This window comes from Schistocerca americana, unplaced genomic scaffold (assembly GCF_021461395.2).
Source record: "Schistocerca americana isolate TAMUIC-IGC-003095 unplaced genomic scaffold, iqSchAmer2.1 HiC_scaffold_42, whole genome shotgun sequence".
NCBI lineage: Eukaryota > Metazoa > Arthropoda > Insecta > Orthoptera > Acrididae > Schistocerca > Schistocerca americana.
Window position 1 is genome coordinate 2347319 of NW_025726148.1, and position 26821 is coordinate 2374139.

Consider the following 26821-nt stretch of genomic DNA (forward strand, 5'->3'; position numbering starts at 1 on the left):
AGGGGATGATAAATAATAAAAAAGGATAACGAATTTTTGGCCGTATATGTACAAAATTTATTGTCAAAATCGATTTTTCATTAGTAAATTAAATTTTCGATTGATAGGAATATCCTATGTCCTTAAAAAAAGTCCCTCAGTATGGCCTGGTGTTAATTGTACTAAACTTGCCTCTAAACGAGTGCCCCCTTCCTACTTCGAGTCATACAGGCTTCCGCCAACACGTGCTACTCGACGTAGCAGTTCAGTGGAAATTTCGAGCTAAACTCCTACTCCTGCCTAGTTTTTCAGAAAAGCCAATTGCTGTTGGTTTCTCCAAATCCAAGCTGTGGCCGCTGGACTGCGGCTGGGCTGGACCTGCTTTGCAGCACCGGGCTTCACTTTCCACTCCTCCTTCTGTAGAGTCTCAACGGCCCGAGCCCCTACAGACGTGTACTGCTGAGAGACGGCTTTCAGCCGTCGGGCCCGCACCCCCTGCTGTGCCACTGACTCCGGAATGTGGCCGCCCCAGCGACGCAGGCCCTCAGGCAGCCCAGAAACGCTGATCTATCCGTGACACGCAGCACGGAATGGCCCGCTAGTTCACAACGTCCGTCCTTGTTCCGTGTCGTTTCTCAGCAAAAACATTGTGGCGTACTCTGCTTGCCAATTATACCTTGAGCAGGTAAACAGGCGATTAGTAACGTCATCCTCATTGCCTGCTTATGTTAAGGTTCTATATGTGGTGTCACCGACAGGCACCACACTTGCTAGGTGGTAGCCTTTAAATCGGCCTCGGTCCGTTAGTATATGTCGGACCCGCGTGTCACCACTATCAGTGATTGCAGACCGAGCGTCGCCACACGGCAGGTCTAGAGAGACTTCCTACCACTAGCCCCAGTTGTACAGCCGACTTTGCTAGCGATGGTTCACTGACAAGATACGCTCTCATTTGCCGAGCCGATAGTTAGCATAGCCTTCAGCTACGTCATTTGCTACGACCTAGCAAGGCGCCTTTATCAGTTGCTATTGATCTTGTGATTCATGTGCCGTCAGACCGACGTTCACCATTAATGGATTAAAGTTAAGTATTCCACCAGCTACGTCCGTTTTTCTAAAGTTTAATTTCCCCGTCCTGTTCCAGACCTCACGCCAGCCTGCGTGAGCTAAAACGCGTGCCTTTCGGCTTCCTCTTGTAACCCGGTGTTGGCTCTCCCGCCAACCCACAACACTATATAACTTGAACTGGGTCTCTTACAGCTAGTAAAATACAAGTGCTGTACCTCTTTCACAGCTGCCACGACGATCTTGACGGGTGTCTGCGTTATGTGGACATCCAGAACCTTATCTGCACGTATGAGAATATTCGTGTGACCACTGATACTGGCACGGTTACGCAACTGACGCAGCACACTCATCCTGTGTGGAAATTCTCCGAAAGCACCATCCCACCACCCGGAAGGCCACAATCTGTCCCCTTTCAGACTCGCCCATTTGGCTGCAGGAAGCACGTGCAGCTGCCTGCGTGATCCCTACCTAAGCACCAAACTGAGCCTCCTTGCTCCTATCAGAGGGTAGACACAGATGGCTCTGTGGTAGCTGTGTCACTGCACTGTATGTCGGCGGACGACGTTTAAACCATTGTCAGTACATCTGCTGTCCGTCAGGTGGTGCATGTCGTCACTAGATGACATCTTCTTACATACCGAGTCAACTGTCCAAATAATTTCAGCTTGGCGCCAGTAAGGGTACGACCATCACAAAAAAATTCATTCCTCCTTTTTTGATTGCTCTCTACTTTCGAAAATATTGCTTTATTGTTTTAAAGAGGCTAGGTAAAAGCTTAGGGCATCTATTTGTCATTATAAATGTTTATTCGTGCCGTTTTTAATTTCTGAATGTGGGTCAAAGGGATGCTTCTGGTTATGAGGGTGACATTAAGCGCCAAAGTAGCATGTGACGAGTTCTTCGTATGTCATACTTTTAGGAATACTCAAAGAAGTCATGAAACAATTTCATAAATTGCGAATGATTAATAAAAGCACCAAAGCAGAAGTAAAAACACTGTCATGATGAAATAATGAATTCATTAAATGTGTGCTTGTCATACTTTTAGTTTTCATTGCAGGCCTTCCATACAACACTTTTCCGATTTCCCTTCCGCTACTAGGAGGACCGAGCAGCCCCACGCGTGAGCGCCTCAGCTGCAGCGCGAGTTTCTCGCAGCGCCGCCTCCGAGCAGCTGCCGCGGACACCAGCTGATCATTACGTGCGTGCCGACTGCCTCTGCCACAGGCAGTCACTTGCTCATCTGTCACTGCGGGAACTCGCCCTCGCTCCACGTACGGCCCCCGCCCTCAGCCACAACGACAAGTCGCCAGCTGCTCCCCCTCCCCCCCTCCCCCCCACTCCACGCCACTCTTCTATGGAGAGACAACCGCCGCTAAGGTATAATACACGAATCAAAAAGGAGAAAAAACTAAATTGTTGTTACTATCGAGATCTTTTGCACAAGAGTAAACTTTACTGGTTGTAGCACTTCCACTATCAGTGAAAAATACACCAAAGAATCCATAACAGACTACACGAGAATCAGTTTAGGTATCGACGGCGAAATAAACTTACGTAGAAAAAGGAGACTGCACTTTGCCGAAGACCACAGGCATCGGTCGCTAATGCGCTGTTCTGCGACGAAAGCAGAGTGAACTTCCGTGGTATTTATGTTCGTACCGGGGTATGGAGAACTCGTGAGGAACGTAATAAGGAAGCTGCAGTGTCTCCAACAGTCAATTATGGACGGTACTCTATAAAGCTGTGGTAAGGAATTACCGCGTACACTGGAACAGAATTGGTTATGGTCCTCAGGAGGCATAACACACGTGTAATAGGGGAGAAGTATGTCAACGAAATGCTTGATCCCTTGCACAACCTTCGGCACAAGATGTTGGGTAAAGATTTCTTCTAATGCACGACAACGCTCGTGACCATGTTGCAGCTCCAGCGCAAAATTTTCTTCGGCGACACAATATCAGTGTTCTAGAGTGGCCAGCATGTAGTCCCGAGATAAACCCCATAGGACACGTATGGGATTTACTGAAGAAAGAGTCAGGACGCGTGCAAATCCTCCTGAACCGCTGCAGCGGTTGCAGGGAGCCTTACTAGTGGAGTGGCAAGGAACACCACAGGATTTCATTCGAAAGCTGATTCGAGGTATGCCGAGACGCTGTGCTGCCATTATTGAGCAGCAGAGGTCAACACGGGCTACAAGTGTGCATCAAGGCAAACAAACCTGTTTTTAACAATATTTTGAGAAGTTAATGCTGCCACTCACCGTATGGCGGAGATGCTGAGTCGCAGATAGGCACAAAAAAAGACTCTCACAAATAAAGCTTTCAGCCATTAAGATCTTCGTCAACACTAGACACACATACGCACACACACACACACTCATGCAAAGGCAACTCCCACACACAACTGCAGTCTCACGCATCTGAAACCACACTTTTTTATGTGCAGTAAGATCTACTTCACTTTTGTGCTTCTTCACAGTTTTCTATACAAAAAATGAAGCATTTTCTTGTGATAAGACGTGGACTGTGGTGTAAACTAAGTTTTTTTTTTTGTAAAATCTAATATATTGACGTGTCTGGGACACCTGCGCAATCTCGATACTTCACCAGAAGGGGATGAGAGTGACACTCATCGAAACGTCACGGAATTTCGACGCAGCCGCCAGGACTGGAACTAGAGAAGATTTTATCAGTACCAGTAACGTGCACCCACTAGCATGGCACGTTTAAAAGGCGGAGAGGGATACATGACAAGTGAGTATTGTTATTCTTAGCCAAATCTTTGACATCAGTAACCTTTTGCTGTAATATAAAAAGGGTTGATAGATACACACAAAAAGCCGGTCATGGATGGTTGGATGAAGAGGGTTGTACGGGCGCACGACGGCAAGGTCTTCAGCGCTCGCTCATTAACAGATTGAGACGGGTGTCATCAAAAGACTCAGAACAGAAGGTAAAACACAGGTAACAAGGTTGGAAAAATATGGGCCTACCCACATCGAAACGTGGGACGGAGCATGCCGTCAACAGTAAAACATGGACAACACAAGACGAAAGTGGTAGAGGGATCTAAAACAATATATCAGATGGAAGTGGCCGGCTGATCGCAAGGAAAAAAGGGAGGAGCCAGCCACTTTGCAGTACAATAGAACCTCCAGCCTAAAAGTTTAGGCCAGAGTCCAGACACATCACAAAACTTTAGAAACCTAGACACACACGTCTTATCATTAGCTAAAACACGGGGCAGATCCCCATCAACTTGTGCTTCTGCCCTTGCATCACGGTATAAAATGCAGTCTGTTAAAATGTGGCGGACAGAGATCTGCACACGACAAGCATCACAAAACGGGGGATCCTCCCGCCGTAATAGAAAGCTATGTGTGAGGACAGTGTCCGATCCGAAGACGCGTGAGGGTCACTTCTTCCCGCCTGAGCAACCGACAGGAGGAACGCCATGGCCGAGTTGTTGAGTTCACCAACCGCAATTTATTGGCCGTCACCGCCAGCCATTCTTCCTCCCACAACTTCATGCACTTCTTGTGGAGTGCAGAAATGACAGACTGCAAGGGAATAGTACACTGGACCACATCCTGCTCTCTGTAGGCTTCCTTGGCAGCCCGATCTGCCTGTTCATTGCCCCATATTCCTACATGACCAGTCACCCAGCAGAAGGACACCTCCTTACCCCGCCTCTGGAGCAAGTACAGTTGGTCATATATCAGCTGGACCATCTCCTTAGTTGGGTACAGATTCTGTAATGATTGTAAGGCACTAAGGGAATCGGAGCAATCGATTGCCCCGAACAGGATTCATCTGCTCCAGTGCCTTCAGGATCCCGTGGAGTTCCGCTGCGAAAACAGTATATTCATCAGGGAGGCGAATCCGGGTAACATGACCATCGAACACTACAGAACAGCCAAGGAAATTCTCCTGTTTGTAGCCATCAGTGTAAACGACGGTGAAACCGTGATGCGCATCTAAAATGTTAAAAAACTGAGACTGGAATGTAAAATCTGGTGTACTATCTTTCATAAAATTAGTCAAATCTAAAATAAGTGTGTCTCCGGAGTAGCCAAGGGGGAAATTTGCTCCAACCACGACGGAAAACCTGAAGACCAGCCATATCCATCGCAGAGAGGCAATCCTGTGCGCGAATCCCATAGGGCTGCGTCGCTCGTTGCCGGTTATGAAATAGCCGTGCCAGAGGAAGCTGAGCAACGGTATGATATGCTGGTGTGTCAGGTGTGGACAAAGTTTTATCCGCCTGGCGCACCGTAAGTAGCCGTCGCCGCATATGAAGTGGCGGTTCACCAGCCTCTGCACACAGGCTTGGTATGGGACTAGTTCTGAATGCCCCAGTGGCCTACCGAAGCCCTTCATGGTCCACAACGTCCAACATGTTTAAGTGTGAAGGCCTCGCAGATCCATACACCGTGCACCCATAATCGAGCCGAGGTCGCACAAACGGCCTGTAAAACTGGAGCAGACAAGTCCTGTCGGCTCCCCATGTACTGTGGCTAAGACATTTTAAAATACTTAAAGCGTGATGTGACCGTCGTTTCAGGTCTTTAAGATGTGGTAACCACGTAAGCTTCGAGTCAAAAACGAGACCCAGAAATCTCGCCGTGTCTTTAAAAGTAAGGACAGTGTCCCTCATCCTCAACTCAGGGATGGTTAAAATCGAACGAGAACGGTGAAAATGAACACATACGGACTTCTCGGTGGAAAACTTAAAAGCACTCTTCTGCGCCCAGTCATCCAAACGTCTGAGAGTAAGTTGCAACTGATGCGTTGTCGTTGGAAGGCTTGAAGAAAAACAAAACAAAGAGAAAACATTCACAAACAAGCACCACTGGACAGGACTTTGCACTATAGAGGTAGTGATATTAATAGCTATGACAAAAACAGTCACACTTAAAACGATACTCTGAGGGACACCGTTCTCCTGCTCAAAGCGGTCAGACAGGACGTCACCAATTCGGGATCTAAAATATCGTCACGAGAGGAAACACTGAATGAAATAGATAGAGAACCACGAAAACCCCATTCGTGAAGCTGCTCCAGAATGAGACACCTCCAAGTGGTATCGTAGGCCTTCTCGATGTCAAAAAATACAGTTGGTTACCAAAAAATTACAGGTCAGTGGATATGGAAACATATTAAGTAAGTGAGTATTGACGAAGAAACGTGACACAAAGAAGAAAATGTACAAGGATGTCAAAGCTTTTCCAGCAGTCAAGACAGGAAGACCTACATGGTTTACATGTTCGTCTTCAACAAGGTATGGCAATGTAAAGCGGTTATTCGGTGTCATGCGTAAATCATAGGAACCCACCAATTTCATATTTGATGGAGTGGAGGTGGAGCCCCTCCACCCCCACACCGGCAGGGTGGCCAACTCGAAAGGTCTATCGCCATCTGTGCATAAGGGTTAGTGATCACTAAAGTGAGGTGTCGCAGGATGTGGGTACTGCGATGTTTGCGTACGTCTGGTTAAGGTTAACCATTTATAGGCGCTCATCTGGAGATAGATTGGGTCGAAAGTCGAACGAAGGGAAGTGGTTTGGAGGGCAGAGGCAAAAAAGTGTGATAGTTAGGTCGGGTAGTAAGAGCAGTAGCGGATGCCTTGCTGACTGCGACAGTTCATGCAAGGGTAGATTTTTCGAAATATCGTGCACGAAGATATCGTGTCAGTGCCGTGGTCGTTATAATTAAAGGAGACCGGTGCGGCAGCGCAGTGCGTTGCCTCGAGGCCTCTGCTGCGCCGCTTCGTCAGTGACCTGGCACAGCATCACCGGGCTGGTGCTGAACAGCTGCAGCTCGCTGTCGGCCGGCGCCCCCTGCTGCTGCGTGGCGAAGTTCTGCCGCAGCCGCTCCTCCGGCAGCTCTGCTTGCTCGGCGGACTGCGCCGCGGTATCACCGGAGAGCTGCAGGCCGTTCTCTCGCGCATGCGCGACGTAGGCTGCCCTTTTGGCTTCTCGGTCCCTAGCGGGTCTGCCCCACGGCGGTCGGCGTCGCCGCCGCTACCGTTGGGGCGGCGTTCGTCTTCACGGCATCCTTCCCCTGCGGCGCTGCTGGGGCGGCCGGCGGGGGAGGCACCAGAACGCCCTTCTGCGAGGCTGCAGGAGCGTTCGCACGGGTTCGAACTTCTGCTGCACGGAGGCCTCGGGCGAGAACTGCACGCAGCTGCGTCAAGGCCCCTTCCTTCTCTGCAGCCAAAGCGGCTTTGAGGACTGCTGTGGCCGTCTCCACGGCGGTGCTGATGTCGACGCCGCTGCTCTTCACAGGGGCGCGGGCTGCCATTCGAACGTCAGCCTCCGGCAGGTCGTCCCCGATTTTGGCCGGAGGAGCTGCCCTCGGCTGAGCACGGCTGGTCTGCACCCGCCGTCGTCGCCGACGTCGTCGTCTCTTCCGCTGCGTCGGTGCGGCCGCGGTCGTCTCGCCGTCTTCGGCGCGACTGCGGACTGAAAAAGCCGGGCAGCCGAGCCAGCTGGCGACTTGCGGGCCGCCACACCGGGCGCAAGTCGGCGAAGCTTCTCTACCGCGGTCGCAGGCGCGGCTGTCGTGCTCTCCAGAGCACTTGACGCACCGCGCCGCGTTGCGGCAGTACTTCGCGACATGGCCGCACTGGCGCTGGGGGTCTGTGGCGGTGGGGAGAGCCTCCGTCGTAACCGGTAAACCCAGCAGCTTCCGCAAGTCGGTCACCCTCGTTGTTGGCCGTTTGGACGGTCACGGCACAGGGCGGCGCTCTCTCCTTATTGGTCTGGTTGTGTAGCCTTGCGGTTGTGTTAGCGAAACCTGCTCGCAGCAGCCCTTGCCGAACCGTTGCTTCGTCACAGCAGCAAGGCAGCCCCCTTAGGAGTGCCTCGGTCGTCTTCTTCCTTCCATCGGAAGGCGCCTTTTCACGCGTCGGCGGCGCGTCGATAGTGTGGGCGGCCACAGCACTTCTGATCGCCCTGTGGTCGGCCAGGTGTGCTGCCCGAACGCAGATCAGCGAGTCTGTGGCGACAGGCCCGTAAACCACCTCGTTCTTGGCGCAATTCGTCATTAAGTCGAACAGCGCCGTAAACCCGTCTTTGCACTTGACATACGAAGGGGGAACAGGCTGCGACTCATCTTCTCGGGTCTTCCTTGCTTGATCGGCAGACTGAGTGATACGCAAAACCGAAGGCCCCCTAGTGGCAGCAGGTTTCCTCTGCGCGTACGTCTTTCCCATGCTGTGGGGCGCAAGACAAGACAATTTGCTGGCGTTGTGAGAACTACACAAACGACAATTTGCTTTTCGCGGCGCCCACAGCACATAAGTGAATCTGGAGCTGTCCTCGGCCGAGAAACCGTAGCCCGCAGCGGCACCGATGCGCGCGCCTCACTGGCTCAGGCCGAACCGCCGCGCGAACCACTCCGCATCACTCCTGATCTTGTCACATGGTGCATTATCGTACTTAAAAATGTCACTGGCGTCGGGAAACACGATCGTCATGAGGAGGTGTGCGATACTCCTTGGCGCGTCATGGCGCCTTGCTAGAGCTGCACTGGATCCACGGATGCCCACGAGAACGTTCCACAGCGCGCAAAGGAGCCGCCGCCAACATACCGCCGTCCTGCAGTGTAGGTGTCAAAGAGGTGGTCCCCTGGAAGACGATGGATTCGCGCCTTCTCATCGGCACGATGAAGATGGTATCGGGATTCATCACACCGTGCAACGCTCTGCCACTGCACCAACGGTTCAAATGGTTCAAGTGGCTCTGAGCACTATGCGACTTAACTTTTGAGGTCATCAGTCGCCTAGAACTTAGAACTAATTAAACCTAACTAACATAAGGACATCACACACATCCATGCCCGAGGCAGGATTCGAACCTGCGACCGTAGCGGTCGCTCGGCTCCAGACTGTTGCGCCTAGAACCGCACGGCCACTCCGGCCGGCACTGCACCAACGTCCAGTGCCGACGGTTACGTGCCAATTTCAGTCGTAGCTGCCGATGTCGTGGTGTTGAAATTGGCACATGCATGGGTCGTCGGGTGTGGAGGCCCACAGTTAGGAGTGTTCAGTTCTCTGTGTGTTCAGACACACTTGTACTCTGCCTGGCTTTAAAGTCTGATGTTACTTCCGCTGCAGTTCGCCGACTGTCCTGTCTTACAAGTCTGCACAGCCCACGACGTACAACATCCGTAATGAGATGTGGCCGCACACCCCCACGACGTTTGGACGTGGTTTCATTTTAGTTCCGCCACTTGTTGAAGACACCCACCGCAGCACTCCCCGAACATCCGACAAGTCGTGGAGTTTCCGAAACGCTCCTGCTGAGCCTCAGGGCCGGCCATCACAATCTTCCCTCGATCAAACTCACACAGGTCGCGCGGCCTCCCCATTCCACACGCGGACAGCACGCCCACATATACTACGTGCGCCGTGCGTGTCTCTGACTACCACTCATTCCTAGCCAGTTGACGCTGGTGTCTTCTTGAGTCGTTTATATCGACAGTAGGCTGGTGATCACAATGTCCTGGCTCATCAGTGTATATCATTTATAAATGTATACGCTGTTGAGCGTGGCTACGAGACGATGCATTCGCCCGTACAATCTACTAACTTAAATATTTGTGTTTAATCCAGTATGGGGTTTTCTTATCAATGCTTCCGAATATTGCCTTTGTCGTATGATACCTTTTACAAGGAAAGAGAATCGACAGTAAACCAACACCGGCAACAACAGCTCAGGAATACATGCTGACGTCGCAAGTCGAATATAAAGAGATGAAGAACGTGTATGCGGATATTGAACGGGTAAGTCAGCATGTAAAGAGAAATGAAAATCTAATAGTCATGGGGGACTAGAATGCGGTTGTAGGGTAAGGAGTAGAAGAAAGGGTTATAGGAGGATGTGGGCTTGGTAATAGGAATGAGGAAGAAAGCTTAAATTGAGTTCTGCGATAAATTACAGCTACCAACAGAGAATAATATGTTCAGGAAACACAAGAGGATGACGTATACTTGCAAAAGACCTGGAGATACAGGAAAATTTCAGTTATATTATATCATGGGCAGACAGAGATTCCGAAATCAGATAATTGATTGAATGACATATCCAGGATCAGATATACACTCGAATCACAATTTAGCAGCGATGAAGAAGTTTAATGAGCCTAGTCAGGAAGAATCAACGCTCAAAGAAGATGGATACAGAAGAACTAAGGAATAAAGAGACACGCTTGAAGTTCTCAGAGTATAGATACTGCTATAAGGAAACGTTCAGTAGGCAGTTCAGTTGAAGAGGAATGGCTGTCTCCAAAAACGGCCATTATAGATGTTGGAAAGGAAACTGACGGTACAATGAAGATAACTGAGAAGAAACCGTGGCTGATAGTAGAAACACTTCGGCTGATCAGTTTATCGATGAAAGAAGGAAGTGCAAAAATATTCAGGGGAATTTAGGAATACAGAAACACAAATCTCTTAGGAACGGAATAAATAGGAAGTGCAGGAAAGCTAAGACGAAATGGCTGCACGAAAAATGTGAAGAAACCGAAAACGAAATGATTGTCGGAAGGACTGGCTCAGCATATAAGAAAGTCGGAACAGCCTTCGCTGAAACTAAAAGCAGGGACAGTAACATTAAGAGTGCAATCTATTCCTCCAAATGAATACATAACATTCTATGAAAAACCCACATTCACAAACCTAATCACAATATTCCTTAGGGGATGAAACTGATGGAATTCAGAAGTGGTAAATCTATCGAACAGGATCGGTTTCGCACTTAAGATTCGTCGATTTTCGCGCCGCCTAATTTTCTTCCACGTATTCCTGAAAACTTGCATAACGGTCTGGTGACAGTCGGGACTGCTGGGACCTGTGGGCCAGGAATCACGATGAGGAAACAGCTGGGAAGACTGTTGCTTGGAGAAAAATGTGCGATGTTTATGCTGGTAATAATTGGTATCTGGCATTTAGTAACTAGAAGCTACAAACCTGCCCAAATATCCGACCGCGTTCATGCACCACTTCAGGGATTCGAGGAGGTGAACCTGCCTCAGATTGAATCCCCCTAGTGGATTAACGACAAGCGCTCGTTAGCCAGTCATCCTATAGGTGGTTTTTACGTGGTTTTCCACAGACATCTAGGTAAATACTGGGGTGTAACTTCTGTCCCACGTCAGATAGTACTACAAAAATGTTTGGAAGAAAGTTATCGCACTCAAACATGAACAGTACACTACAAGCAGACAGATCTGCTGCACAGACTCTGTCCCACGGGGAGCGATGGCGTTAGGGAGGGAATCCGGTCGCTAGCAGTCACTATCATTACTTTAAACCATATAACAATATCGATCACGTAGGAAACTGGTAAAAGCAAAAGTGAAGGAGAAGAACCAGGAGATACATAGTACTTCACTTCTGTGGGAAGGGAATGAGCTGGGGCCTTCACTTCTGATGGGACGAGTGTGCTACATGAAAGCCAATAAGATGGTTTGCTCTCTGGAATTACTTTATGCTTTGTGGCGTGGAGATTGTTGAAAGGGAACTGGAAAAAAGTTGTTAAGCGTTGAAGTACAAAAGGTAGGTGGAAAGTGCTGATATAACATATGCAACAGATCAGAGCGGGAAAGGATTGGTGGTAGAATAAGGCTGACTGACAAATTATCCTCTAGATTATATTCTTATTTATTTCTATACGGAGTAGAATTGAGACATGTTGTATATATGGTTCTCGGGCGAGGCTTCTGATGTCATAGTGAAAACTCCACAATATTTCGTCAGCGCAACTGGCCGACATCTTCAGGTGCGACGAACACACTGCTAAGGCAGGACCAGACCCCTTATTTATGCCAGTCTTGGGCAGGAAGTGCGCATGCATGGAGGCGCCAAATTCGATGGCCAATAGCGACGATATCAACCGATAGCTGGAAGGACAGCAGCGCCACCTACAGGATGAAGAACCAAAGACTTCGGCGCACGCGCGGAGGCTGCCGCCGCTGCTCTGCGCTGCCATCGGCCGCCCCAGCGACCTCTGTCGGAAGCCGCAAGCAAAAATGCGCGTCCACGTAGGCGCCTTGATTATCCTCCCGTTGTCAACAGAATATTTATATTGCGGGCGAATCGTCATCCGTTTTATGACCAATAGCACTCCTGTCTGCTCGAAGCGACTTCAATTTGGCCAGTGCTGGATCCCAAGCTGTACTAAGCTGAAAGCCCGTGTCTCTGTTTACAAGATTCGTCGAGCTACGTACTTCCACTGCTTCCTTAATAACACTGTCCCAGTACGAACTCGTCGATGCGAGAATTTTGGTATGTTGATAATTCATAGAATGGCCTGTACTGAGACAATGCTCGGCCGCTGCAGACGTTACTGGTTGCTCCAGACGAGTGTAGCGTCTGTGTTCAGTGCATCTCTCTTCTACAGTGCGACAAGTTTGTCCGATGTACGACATGCCGCAGCTACAAGGAATCTCGTAAACACCGGGTTTTCTTAGGCCAAGGCTGTCCTTAGATGAGCCCAAGAGAGCTCTGAGTTTTGCCGGCGGACGAAAGACACATTTAACTTTATGACTCTTCAATAATCATCCTATTTTTGAAGAGACACCGACGGTGTATGGCAACACGACCATTCCCCTTTGTTCTTCGCCTTCTTCCACTTCCTCACGTTGGGTAACCCGCTTCGGTTGCAAGGCACGGCGAATCTCCCGTTCGGAGTATCCATTTTGTCGGAAAGTGGCACGTAGACTGGCATAAATAGGGGGCTCTGGTCCTGTCTTAGCAGTGTGTTCGTCGCCCCTGAATATGTCGGCCAGTTGCGCTCACGAAATGTTGTGGAGTTTTCACTATGACATCCGACGTCTCGCCCGAGAACCATATATTCAACATGACCGTCGGGAAAGCCTCAAGCAACACAGAATTGGGACATGTACCCATCATCAGCGGTACTTGCGCTACAGAGTACATTTACCTCAGGTGAAGAGTGTTCCATATCAGTTTTTTATAGTTCAACGTACAAGCTACGTGTACAGCTTTTAGGATTTGCGAACGATTTTTGCCAATAATTTACCCATTATTACCTCAGCATATACCAGTGATATTCAGCACATACAGTTGAGTCATAATTCGTGCACACTGTTTGACAGAAATTATTTACTCAGGGATGTCAATATATGGAGTCTCAACCTGACAACCAACACGATTGATGCACTCAAATCAACGTGCAACAGTACAGTTTTGTGATAATTGTCTGCTACTAATCGAGTTGACACAAACGTTCTGGTAAATGCGATAAATTGTTAAAAGAGTTGGCGGCCATCTGTAATGAAATCATTCTACAAAACTTCATCACACTTCTGTCGCCGACTGTACAACGTTCCTTAAGCTATCTCCATTCTTCCCTGTTCACATCTCTTTCATCTGTGAGTATCAACAACATGGAATAAAAAACTGTAAATTAAGATTGTTCATATTATTTTGAATCGCACTGTAGATTTTGTTAATGTTTAACTGTCAAATTTGATGTAATTTACATCCAAAGGTAATGATTACCTGGACTGATCTCAGACTATACAAATTCGTTTATATATTACATTATTTTTGTTAACATAATATCATACAAAAGAATGTATTGCAACAACAGACACAGAAACATGACTGCTAGCGGCGATTATAAGCTCAGCATTGATAAGCTTGAAGGACCTGACGACTGGGCCAAATGGAAATGGCATATTTCTATGGTGCTACGTTCATATGGACTAGAATATATTATTAACGGTACACGTGAACGTGTAGAGTTGCCGCAAGATGCGACAAGTGAACAAAAAGAAGCGTATGTGGAATGGCTCAAGGACGACGCAAAGGCAGCAAGTCTTATAGCAAGTGCTCTAAGTAAACCTGTTGCAGAACTCGTCTTAACGTGCAAGAATGCTAAAGAAATCTGGGACAAATTACGCTCCCGATTTGAACGTAGCAGTACTCAGCGTTTGAATATGTTGATTGAAACATTTTTCCGTGTTAAACGTGATGAATCGGAAGATATTAGTGCACATGTGGCCAAACTGCAAAAGTTATTTGTGGACCTGAACGATGAATTATCAAAACATGAAGAAAATACGCTATCTGAAAGACTCTTAAATGGTCGAATTTGTCTACACTGGGAAAAGACTACGACAATTTTAAGGATCTCTGGGATACGATACCGACAGAAAAGCAAAGCTTGAATTTATTGATTGAAAAACTCTGTACTATTGAACTGCGTGAACAAAACGTTAATGGAAGTGCAGCTTTTGTCGTTTCTAAAACATGAAAACGGCAAACAAGTAATCAGCAAGTATAGATGACGAAGTCACAATTAAAACAGAAATAAATGCAAACAATTAGGTCACTGGGCAGCAGAGTGTCCACAGAACACTCGTGAAAGCAATAAAAGAAAAGAGAAGAAGCGAGACAGTGAACACGCTGCATTTACTTCATACGCTATGGGTGTGTGTACCAGTAATCACAGTGACCCAAATAAATGGTATTGCGACAGTGGCGCTACAAATCATATCACTCCCAACAAACAGTATTTTGTTTCGTATAGTGAATTTGATGTTCCTCAAGCAATTTCATTGGGAAAACAAGATGTGAAAATGTGTGCGTACGGTCAAGGAACAGTGATGAAAAATATTATTTAAAGGCAAGAAAACATTTTATTAGCTTTGTAATTACACCCTGGATACGAAAAAAACACATTTACTGTAAGAAAATACACAGAAGTTACACACAAGCCAAGAATAAAGATATTGACAGCAGAGTTATGGAGCAGCACATAAATATAGACGTCAAGGAATTTTTTCGTTTCTTTTAACACTTCCTCCAAAAGAAAAAATCATGAAATTATTGCTTTGTCTCTTGCATGCCAATTTCTGAACATAGAAAATTAAATCGAACTCGTTCAAGAGGTTTCGTCAAAATATCTGCCAACTGGTTGTGTCCATCAATGTGTTCCAAGAAAATCTCACCGTTCAGATATCTTTTACGAACATAGAAATGTCGGACCTCTATATGTTTAGAACGTCGATGATATTCTGGATTTTTTGCCAACTTCAATGCACTAGCATTGTCAATGTAAAGAACTGGAGGCTGCCCCGACATTTCCACTAATTCTGATAGCAGACGACGTAACCAAACTAACTCTTTTGCTCCTTCACTAGCTGCAATTATTTCCGCCTCGGTTGTGGATGTGGCCACTACTTTCTGCAACTGACTTGTCCATGACACTGCACCACCTGAGTACTTTGCAAGAATTCCAGTTGTTGAGCGCCTTGTCCGGTTATCACCTGCGAAATCTGTATCAGCGTAAATCTTTAACTATTCTTTTTTATTATGTACAATTCCAAAATTTAAGGTCCCTTTCAAATATCGGAAAATGCGCTTTACTCTATTCCAGTCTTCAGTGGTTGGTTTCTCCACATCTCGAGCAGCTTTATTGACTGCAAAAGTGATGTCTGGACGAGTTACTGTTGGAAGGTACGTGAGACAACCAATTGCTTCACGGTGGGGTACAGATGACGAAACTTATTCGTTTTGATTATTGTCCTCACGTCCAATAGGAGTTGAGATTGTACTGCATTCTGCCATTCGAAATCTTTGCAGAATTTCTTCTGTGTATTTCTCTTGACTTATCATTATTGCTCCATCTTCATATTGCTTTATTTTTGTGCCAAGAAAATTGTCAAGACTGCCAGTTGTTATTTCGAATTCATGTTGTAAAACATCCATAAAAAAAGCAATTTCTTTCTTGTTACTGCCGACAATCAGGCCATCATCAACGCAGATTGCCACATAAACGCTATTTCCATTTTGTCTACGATAAAATAGGCATGGGTCTGCATCACTGTTTGAAAAACCAGCTTTCTTCATGAACTCAACAAAACGTTTGTTCCAACAACGTGGCGCTTGCTTCAACCCACAAAGACCTTTTTTTAAGAAACATGCTCGGCCTGCACCGTCTTCGAAACCCTCTGGTTGTTCCATATATACTTCATCTTCAAGTATTCCATTCAAAAAAGCTGTCTTTACATCGAATTGTTCTAGCAGCATTTTCTTTGAAGCAGCTACAGCCAACAGAGTTCGTATGGTGTCATAACGTGCCACAGGGCTAAAGGCGACGCCATAATCAATTCCTGCTTTCTGAATACAGCCTTTTGCAACCAATCTGGCTTTAAAGCGAGTACCTCCATTGACTGCAACCTTTCGCCGTAGAACCCAGCGGTTTTGCAATACTTTGGCATTCTTCGGACGGTCAACCAGCACCCAGGTATTGTTTTCCTTAAGTGATTGAAGTTCTTCACTAATAGCTTGCATCCATTCTTCCTTCTCGTTTGACTGCAATATTTCTGAAAAACAGTTTGGATCTTTGTATCCAAGTGCATCAACTTCTGTTGCCATACAAAATTCACCACTTTCCATCCAGGTTGGTTTTCTTCGTTGTCTTTTATTCTTCTGTTTCTCTTCATTAGAAGATTCAGCAGCTTCTGCTTTTAGAAATTCTGTTAATTCTTTATTTTCTTCAGATTCACTCGGCTCTTGACTTTCTCTGGAATCGAGAGTGCCAATTTTTTCTTGAGTTTGGCTTCCTCCAGAAGTGTACAGCCTAGGAGATTTACATTGGTTATCTTTAGATGAATTCGGATCATTAAATTCTTCCCGAGGGACTTCAAATTCAACATGATCACTATGTAAATCACAAACAATTTCTGGCTTAAATTTTACATCGTGACTCAACACCACTTTCCTTTTAGATGGAATCCAAACTCTGAACCCATCTTTGTCATTAACATATCCAACAATTCGTCCAAAAAATGCCTAATCATCAAACTTGGAACGGAATTGTTTGTTAATGTGAACATAGCAGCCTGTACCAAAAATTCTGAGATGATCAAGTCGTCCTACTGGTCGATTAAACCATAGTTCATAAGGGGTTTTATTTTCAACTGAAGATTTTACAGTACGATTTATTACGTAGACTGCTGTGCTACATGCCTCTGCCCACAACCCTTTTGGTAATTTACTCGGATGTATCATTGACCGGGCAGCTTCAACAATGGTCCTATTTTCCCGTTCAGCCACACCATTTTGTTCAGGAGTGTAAGGAGGAGGAATCAGTAGCTCTATTCCCCTGTCTGCAAGCAGTTCACTGTTATTTTTATTGTTAAATTCGTTGCCACCATCACATCTAAATTGTTTCACAAGATGTTCATTAGTTCGTGATTCATTTAAAAACTGCTTAAGCACAGTACACACTTCACTTTTGTGTCTTAAAAATAAAATTCGACGAAATTTACTAAAATCGTCTTTGAAACATACATAATAATGCTTGCATCCAAAAGATTTCGTGGTCATTGGTCCATTTACATCCGCATGGATTAATTCACCAGTACTGGTAGCGCGTATTGTTCGTGTTTTGAATGGCAGCCTATGCATCTTTCCAACCGCACAGCCGTCACAATATTCACTCTTGGCATCTTCCACATTAATGTTCATTTCTTTTAAAATATTCTTCACATGTCGTTTATTCTGATGACCAAACCTTTCATGGTACACTTGCAATGTTTCGGATGAAGTCATCAAGCTCCTACGATTCATTTTTGCATTTCTAACAACACGCATGTTCAACACATAAAGTCCATTTTTCACATAACCTGTCGTAACAATATTGCCACTGACTTGTTTTCGAACACAGACATTATTATAACTAAAATTAGTACTGTAGCCTCTGCAGGCAATGGCTCTCACAGATTAGCACTTGCATCAGGGACGTATAAAACATTGTCCATTCTAGCATTGTACCATTTATTGTTTCGTCGGATTTGGATGTAAACAATTCCTTGACGTCTATATTTATGTGCTGCTCCATGACTCTGCTGTCAATATCTTTATTCTTGGTTTGTGTGTAACTTCTGTATATTTTCTTACAGTAAATGTGTTTTTTTCGTATCCAGGGTGTAATTACAAAGCTAATAAAATGTTTTCTTGCCTTTAAATAATATTTTTCATCAGGTTATGGGCCCAGTACACGTGTAAAGGCAAACAACACAGTTTAATTAAAACAATATTTGAAATGAGCGTGTGTCTGTAAAGAAACATGACTGCTAGCGGCGATTATAAGGTCAGCATTGATAAGCTTGAAGGACCTGACGACTGGGCCAAATGGAAATGGCATATTTCTATGGTGCTACGTTCGTATGGCCTAGAAGATATTATTAACGGTACACGTGAACGTGTACCGTTGATAATATCTTCTAGGCCATACGAACGTAGCACCATAGAAATATGCCATTTCCATTTGGCCCAGTCGTCAGGTCCTTCAAGCTTATCAATGCTGACCTTATAATCGCCGCTAGCAGTCATGTTTCTTTACAGACATACGCTCATTTCAAATATTGTTTTAATTAAACTGTGTTGTTTGCCTTTACACGTGTACTGGGCCCATAACCTGATGAAAAATATTATTTGAAGGCAAGAAAACATTTTATTACCTTTGTAATTACACCCTGGATACGAAAAAAACACATTTACTGTAAGAAAATACACAGAAGTTACACACAAGCCAAGAATAAAGATATTGACAGCAGACTCATGGAGCAGCACATAAATATAGACGTCAAGGAATTTTTTCTTTTCTTTTAACATATTACATTATTTTTGTTAACATAATATCATACAAAAGAATGTATTGCAACAACAGACACTTACAACAACATGGGTGATATTTTCGACTATTTTTTGTTGTTTAACACTGTCTCTTCGTTGGAAACAATGACAGGATGTTTTGTCAAGCGTGTGAAACTTCGTGTTTTAACTAAAGTAGTTAGTTTGGTACGTTTTCCATCAGTTGCTGGGACTACCAGGCATTGTTTTATGTCACTAGCTGAATGTTTTTGTGTCTTTAGATGTAAACTAAATAAAGAAAGCAGAGGTTGAAAATACCGCTTCAGTTGTAAATTACTTTAGTTTCACACGACCAGTTTCGGACTGTTAAGAGCCCATCCTCAGGTGTCGTAGCTGTGCTGTGGTCCCCAATCACTGCGTGTACCAGACGCGGTGTGCTTCCTATGAGCGGAGAAGAGGGAGAACAGGGAGATAGGTTTCTGTCAGTGGCGTTCACATCTTCTACGGATATTGTTTTCATTTCTTCGTACCTTTGCCATGTATGTTATCTCAAGGCTATGCCTCTTTAACTTATAGACTCCCTAGTGAGTGAATTTATAGCACTATTCCATGGAATGACAACTTCGTGTTCTGGTGTGTGTTCTGATGTTTATTCTCAGCTTGGACATTTCAATTGAGCGTTTGATATCATTTGATAATCTTCTCAATAGGAAAATCTTCGTACTTTCTGTGAAATAAACACTAACAGTGTAATAGTAACTGATGAATGGAATACTGTAGGAGGCATGTTCAAAATAGTCTGCATAAAAAGAATCGACTGTCCAACAAAAATAACGTGATTTGTACAAAAGGACATCCAGCTACTTGATTTTTGTCCAAATTAAAAATTTTACTTGACAAAAGAGAAAGAAACATATTGTAACATGGTGAACCCATCTGCCAATAAACTGTAGTCACTGCCAAAAATTCATAAAGAGAGTAACCCTATCAATCCAGTAATAAACTGCAAAGTAGTTATTTATTCTGACTAAAACAAAGGTAATTTGTATACTTGCTCATGACTGTACATATGGAAATCAGTGTACAGTGAATAGTTCTAGTGGAGTGACACAACAAATTACAGACATCGATATCCCATCCTATTTAAAACATGTTTTGTTAGATAGAATCAACATGTACACCAACTCAATAGTCAATGAGACCATTGAAATTGCCGAAAAGAAGGTTCCCACACGTCGTACGTCGAACGCAGTATTTGTGGGGGAATTTTATTACTTTACTAAAACTGTAACTTTCCTACAACCATTCCAAGTTCAGTAACCAAATATATGTACTAGAATGCAGTTTAGTAATGGGAAACCAGCTTGCTGGAATACTCGCTAATATTTCACTACACCACACTGAGAACCAGTTCCCTTATATCCATCCTAAATGGATTAATATGATCCGTTACCTCTACAAATAGGTAGATGACACACTACTGTTACAAGACCGATCAGAAACGTAAATAGAGATGTTCCTCAGAATGGAATAAATTACACAAAAATATAATCAATACGGAAGAATAGATTGATACTCATCACATGAGGAGGCGCTGAGTCACTAAGAGGCTCAATCAAAAAGACAGCTGAAGTATTGAGCAGTATAACAATATTCCTCTTCGGAAATAGAAAACACACACACACACACATTCACTCGAGCACAACTCTCATAAAAATGGCCACTGTTTCTGGACGCTGGAGCCCGACTTATCATGAGCCAGGCTCCAGTGCCCATCGGCAGTGACCAGGTCTGTGTGAGTTTTTCTTGTGGGAATATCTGTTTGTTTTCTTTTTCTGAAGAAGCACTGTCTTAAAGCTCAGTATTTAGCCTGTTTTTTCATTGTGCCTGTCTGCAACTCAATGATTCCTTTATGCGGTGAGCGGCAATACACTCGTCCCACATTGCTGTTATTCCAGTATTTGATTTCACACAATAATATATTTATAATCGAACATGAACACCACGATAAAATAAACTTTCTAGATATAAGTCAAATAGCAAAGTATTAGGAGAAAACGATGGCTACGATCCCATGTTAGCCAACAAAATTTGTATTAAGAAGCTACACGTAAATGGAAACAAAATTAAGGACAGCATTACGCTAACAAGAAAACATAACAAAAATAGCTCATTTCACTGCCAAAGCACACTGGCAAAAAATTTCAGATCAAATATAAGTTGCTAAACATGTATATGAGAGAAATGGAGTATGAATTCCGATGTTTCCACATGAATTAGGTTTTCTTGGCTTATCTTGAAGATTGCCGACACTACTCCTTCAAGTCGAAATCGCCACTTCCATCTCGAACTGATTTAGTGTTCCGTCGACAATGTTCCCGGTTATGATAAAATATTGCCTCTTGACGTTCCTTCTTTTCAGCCTAATTTATTTTCATTTACTTACTTACTTTACTCAGAATTATTTAAATGTTTCAGGCTCTGTATGTGGTGTAACGAAGACTCACTAAAGACACTCATAACAGTAGATTTTGCAATGTGCTTGATGGGTGTTTTTTACGAAACAATAGTAGCACTTGTAGTAATTAATAAACATATTACAGGGAAGTCAGTCTTATTCGTTCTGTTAAGAGAACATAAAACAAACAGAACTTACCTACTCCTCATACTCAACAATTTATGAATGATTCGAATTGTCTTAGTTTTCACTATTTGCGGTTTGTAGGGAAGCGATAACTATACTGGACTGCAAGATTATGTTTTGTTTACCTATTTGACATGTCGAAAAATATTGATCATCCCTGTAGTTACTCCATTATTACCGAAATGGTTTTTGAAAACATACGTTAAGGAAAACTCATTTGTCATGAATGTGCTATCTCTGAGCTGAGTTTAGTCTGTTAATCATTTCTATGTCGATAATTTAAGATTTGTTCTCTATGTAATGCAAGCAACTTTCTTATTGTAACTGGGGACATGTTTTCTTTTATCACAGGTACTGATGGTGTCCTGTAGTGCTATCCGATATTGAAATGGCGAATAGAAGGGACTTCTTAAGATCTGTATACGATACCACGCCATCTGCAGGGTTTTCGGGCTGACGCCGTTCACAGTGGACACTGAGAGGTGTGAGCTATGGAGGACAAAATGGTTCAAATGGCTCTGAGCACTATGGGACTCAACTGCTGTGCTCATCAGTCCCCTAGAACTTAGAACTACTTAAACCTAACTAACCTAAGGACACCACACACATCCATGCCCGAGGCAGGATTCGAACCTGCGACCGTAGCAGCAGCGCGGCTCCGGACTGGAGCGCCTAGAACCGCACGGCCACCACGGTATGGAGGACACGTGCTGGTACACTGTACACAGCGGCTGTTCTCGTCATGAGCCTGATACTAGCAGCGATTATGATAAACTGGATGCAAGCAATGAACGCGATGAAAAATGATTCCATCACCTTTGTGTGGTCTGTGGCCTATGTGATGGCATCCCACGTCAACACGGTGGCGGCGGTAGCCGTAGACCTGTTTCGAAATACCCACAAGTACCTGAGAATACTCACTCTATTGTCTTACCGGGACAGCGGTAAGTCGCAGTGTCGCCATTTCTCCAGCACGGCGGTGAGGATCTGCTACAAAGTGCTGTACGCAGGCTCTCTCGCGCTACGTGTAGTTGCTGTGACGTCAGTATATCTGATGGAAGGGATGAAATGGACGTATACGTTATCATTGTTCTCAAGTGGTATTCTACCTACAGCTGTTTGCAGGTATGTGGGGCTCGTTCTTCTTGTGAGGAGTGACTCGCGCCAGGTCAACCAGCGTCTGAGAGCTACAGCCCAAGTGAGATGCCAGCGGCGACCACTTGCAGACCGCTACCGCGATGAGAGTCTCTCCGCACTGTGCCACCTGTCCCAGGAGGTTCTTTCAGCCCACGAGATAGTCTTAATGGTGACTGCACTGTGCAGTATATCTTGGAATGTAGTTGCCGCAGTCTTAACACGTCAGCAGAAACAGCTAGTGGCGATACACATGTTGTTTCTGTCGTGGCAGTCGTCACTGGTGTTAATGGTGACAGTAGCCTCGCAACCGCTGTCCAGGGTGGCGGCGCAGACAGCTCCTGTCCTCTGTCGGCTACTCCTGGGTTGTCCGCAGCTCGTGGTCGTGTGGTAGCGTTCTCGCTTCCCGCGCCCGGGTTCCCGGGTTCGATTCCCGGCGGGGTCAGGGATTTTCTCTGCCTCGTGATGACTGGGTGTTGTGTGATGTCCTTAGGTTAGTTACGTTTAAGTAGTTCTAAGTTCTAGGGGACTGATGACCATAGATGTTAAGTCCCATAGCGCTCAGAGTCATTTGAACAATACTCCTGGGTTCGACTCTCCGCAGCTCAGAAACGTCAGAGCTGCGCCACTTCTGTCGCCTGGTCCGCAGCCAGAGTCCCACTCATCAACTTTACGGCGTCGTTTGCTTGGATTTGCAGATGTTGATTGCCTCCTTGTCTTTCTTTACAACTTGTACTGTGATTCTGTTAACTTTCTGGGAAGCGTTCTGAAAAAAAGGACAGCCTGCTAAATATTGTTACAGCACTATTGGTGAACAGGGACTCTTCATCACTTAAATTCTATAACTGTGTTTCTATGATTAAGAGCTATTAAGAGTCTGCAGCATTTTAACAGATGAGACCATTCTTCTTCAAAGTGTTTCCTTGTTTAGCATTATACTAGTATAGCACAGCGAAGGGGTGCGCAGATGGACGTGTTCAACTCTATTGTGCAGTGTATCTAGTTACAGGGTCTAGTTTCGCTCAAAACCAACAGGAAATCTCCCATCGATTGAAACAGGGAACAAAACTGCTGCAGTTTCCACACTGAATTACATTTTCACACAATTGGTAATTATTAATAGCACGAGAGAAATGAATTACTTAAAATTATAAATCGTACGAATTTGTAATTCTTGGAACACACGTGAAGTTATTTCACGTAAAAGAAAGAGAAAAGTTCAGGAACAACAACTGGAATAATTTAGTGGGGACAGAAGCTGTGTTCCTCAGAAGGAGGCGGAAGGTTGACAAAGAGGTTCAGATGCGACACGGAGCCACAGTTACTAACAACAGGACGCGACAACAGAAGAAGACCAGAAACATTAGCTGACGCGGGTGAACGTTAACGGTGTTTCATCACTTTATGCAGTTGGACGTCATACATGATTTATTGCAGCTGAAAAAACGTACCGCATCAAAAGTTACACTAGCCTTAATCTCGGACGTTAACGTAACTGCTACTTGCATTGTTGCATAGCGAAATCGCGGCACTACAGCCTTGAACACCACGACAGTCTCGAGAGACCATCATAAAACGTAATCAAGCATCAATGAAACGGAATCCATGTCGCGATCTCAATCACTGTTATTACTTGCCTTGACACAATCAGATATGTCTCAAGCAACCCGAGTGAATCATTTTTCTTTTACACCATATGGACATACATATTTTCTTTCAGCTGGCCAAGTTCTTCAAATAACTCTCACACCAATTCCATCGATAGTAATAGATCTACAAACACAGACACGGTGCAGAACAAGAGAAGAGTAGAAAACAACATATAGCATGAAAGACAAAATATGCACTGCCTTGGCAGGAAAGACTTTGAACTTTCTACAGTCTTCACAGACACGGTCAGTACAAGCCGCTGAGCATAAAGATGGTAACCTCACTACACATTATATTCACTTTAATGCTCACAGTGTACCCACTCTGGCTCAAATATCGAACAAACGAAACATCTGTCACATCATATACTCATCTTTACAGACCAGGACACAACAATTGCAAATCATAACTCACTTTTCAGTATACTAGGGCAGAATCGTCTCGTCATTTGGAACACAGTAGAATCATAAAGCCATATCTCAAACGTCCGCAAAATATAAATATCCACAACATATCAAATTGTGCCCACACTTGTCTTGCATACGAATTGCTCTCTATCAAAGACGAATGTTACTCATTCAAGGGAACTATCATCAAGTAAAATATCTAGTAAAGGCTAAACATAACTGGCATAAATCCACCTTTATATCATGCACAGTGTGTACTGAACCTCACTAGATAGATAATATCCACTTACAATCACACGTCACAGTTTCAGACTCACAACAAACAAACGAAAATTCCTAAGTAGTATCATCTCATTATATCATACATTATTCTGATAAACCCAATATCACTACATCAAAATATTCATAACAATGATACGATGAAAATGGACGTTAATCAAATGCAGATCTGACACTCCAACAAGAAACTGCACAGTGCATGCAGAAAATTACATCATTAATGAATAAAACAAAAATAAGAAGGTGTTATGTATCTATGTGAGACATGGTAATCACATCTCTAATTAAATCATCATGTGTAAGAGCACTTCACTCTGTCTCACTCGTCCCCATAATCAAGAAAAGCACTATAAATTGTCTCATCAATAGTACTCCTCAAGAACATTAAATTGCTCATCACATGTTCCACTATAATAATAATAGTCATACTGCGCAACAGCAAATCTCTCAAATCCGATGGCACCTGGAATATCCAGAAGAAAATCCATCCAAGTACTAACCAAGCCTGACATTTTTTAACTTTTTTTAATCTGCGAGATCCAATGTGGCGAGCTCATTGGCTATATCACCACTCATACAGAAGAAATTATTTATACATCAGGCTAATGCCTCAGTCATGAAAAAAAATCTATGAAACGTGAAAATATACTGAAAAGAGAACACGTGGAATGGTCTCGATAGAAAAAGAAACTTAACTGGCACATAAGTAAAACACCAGACATTTTACACTAGATACCTTAACATCAGAAAATATGGTAGCTTCACACTATCACAAAGTAAGATTTCGACTTGACACTATATCAATTTTATATGTTCCTATTTGTTCTAAGACTATTGTTTAGCTTCTGATTGATACTGGGGTCATTAGAGATAGTTATCCAGTAACAGAAAGAAGTATGTGCTACATTTCAGGAAAAAAAATTTCATGTTTTGTTGTTTATATCCTTTGTTGGGGCAGCATTCACATAACCACTGTAGGTGTGAAGTAACTTCTCTTTAAACTTCAGTTTGCTATCTCATTATTTAATAATACAGGCCAAGGATGGAAAAACCTTTTTTGCTGAAAATACCTTATTCTTATGCTTTTAGGGTGGGAAATCTTAATAATATACTTAAAGAAACTGTTGTTGTTGTTGTTGTTGTTGTTGTGGTCTTCAGTCCTGAGACTGATTTGATGCAGCCCTCCATGCTACTCTATCCTGTGCAAGCTTCTTCATCTTCCAGTACGTACTGCAGCCTACATCCTTCCAGGCGCTTCAGTCAAGAACCGCGCTGCTCCTACGGTCGCAGGTTCGAATCCTGCCCCTGGCATGGATGTGTGTGATGTCCTTAGGTTAGTTAGGTTTAAGTAGTTCTGAGTCTAGGGGACTGATGACCTTAGATGTTAAGTCCCATAGTGCTTTTAGCACCTGCATCCTTCTGAATCTGCTTAGTGTATTCATCTCTTGGTCTCCCTGTACGATTTTTACCCTCCACGCTGCCCTCCAATACTATATTATTGAACCCTTTATGCCTCAGAACATGTCCTACCAACCGCGTTTTGTCAGGACTGGCTCTCCCAAGGCCGTCAGTAGTTCTACTGGAATGTTGTCTATTCCTGTGGCCTTGTTTCGACTTAGGTCTTTCAAGTGCTCTATCAAACTCTTCACGCAGTATCGTATATCCCATTTCATCTTCATCTACATCCTCTTCCCTTTCTATAACATTGCCCTCGGGTACATCACCCTGGTATAGACCCTCTATATACTCCTTTCACCTTTCTGCCTTCCCTTCTTTGCTTAGAACTGGGTTTCCGTTTGAGCTCTTGATATTCATACAAGTGGTTCTCTTTTCTCCAAAGGTCTATTTAGTTTTCCTGTAGGCAGTATCTATCTTAACCCCTCTACATCCTTACATTTGTCTTCTAGCCATCGCTGCTTAGCCGTTTTGCACTTCCTGTCGATCTCATTTTTGAGTCGTTTGTATTCCTTTTTGCCTGCTTCATTTACTGCATTTTTATATTTCCTTCTTTCATCAATTAAAT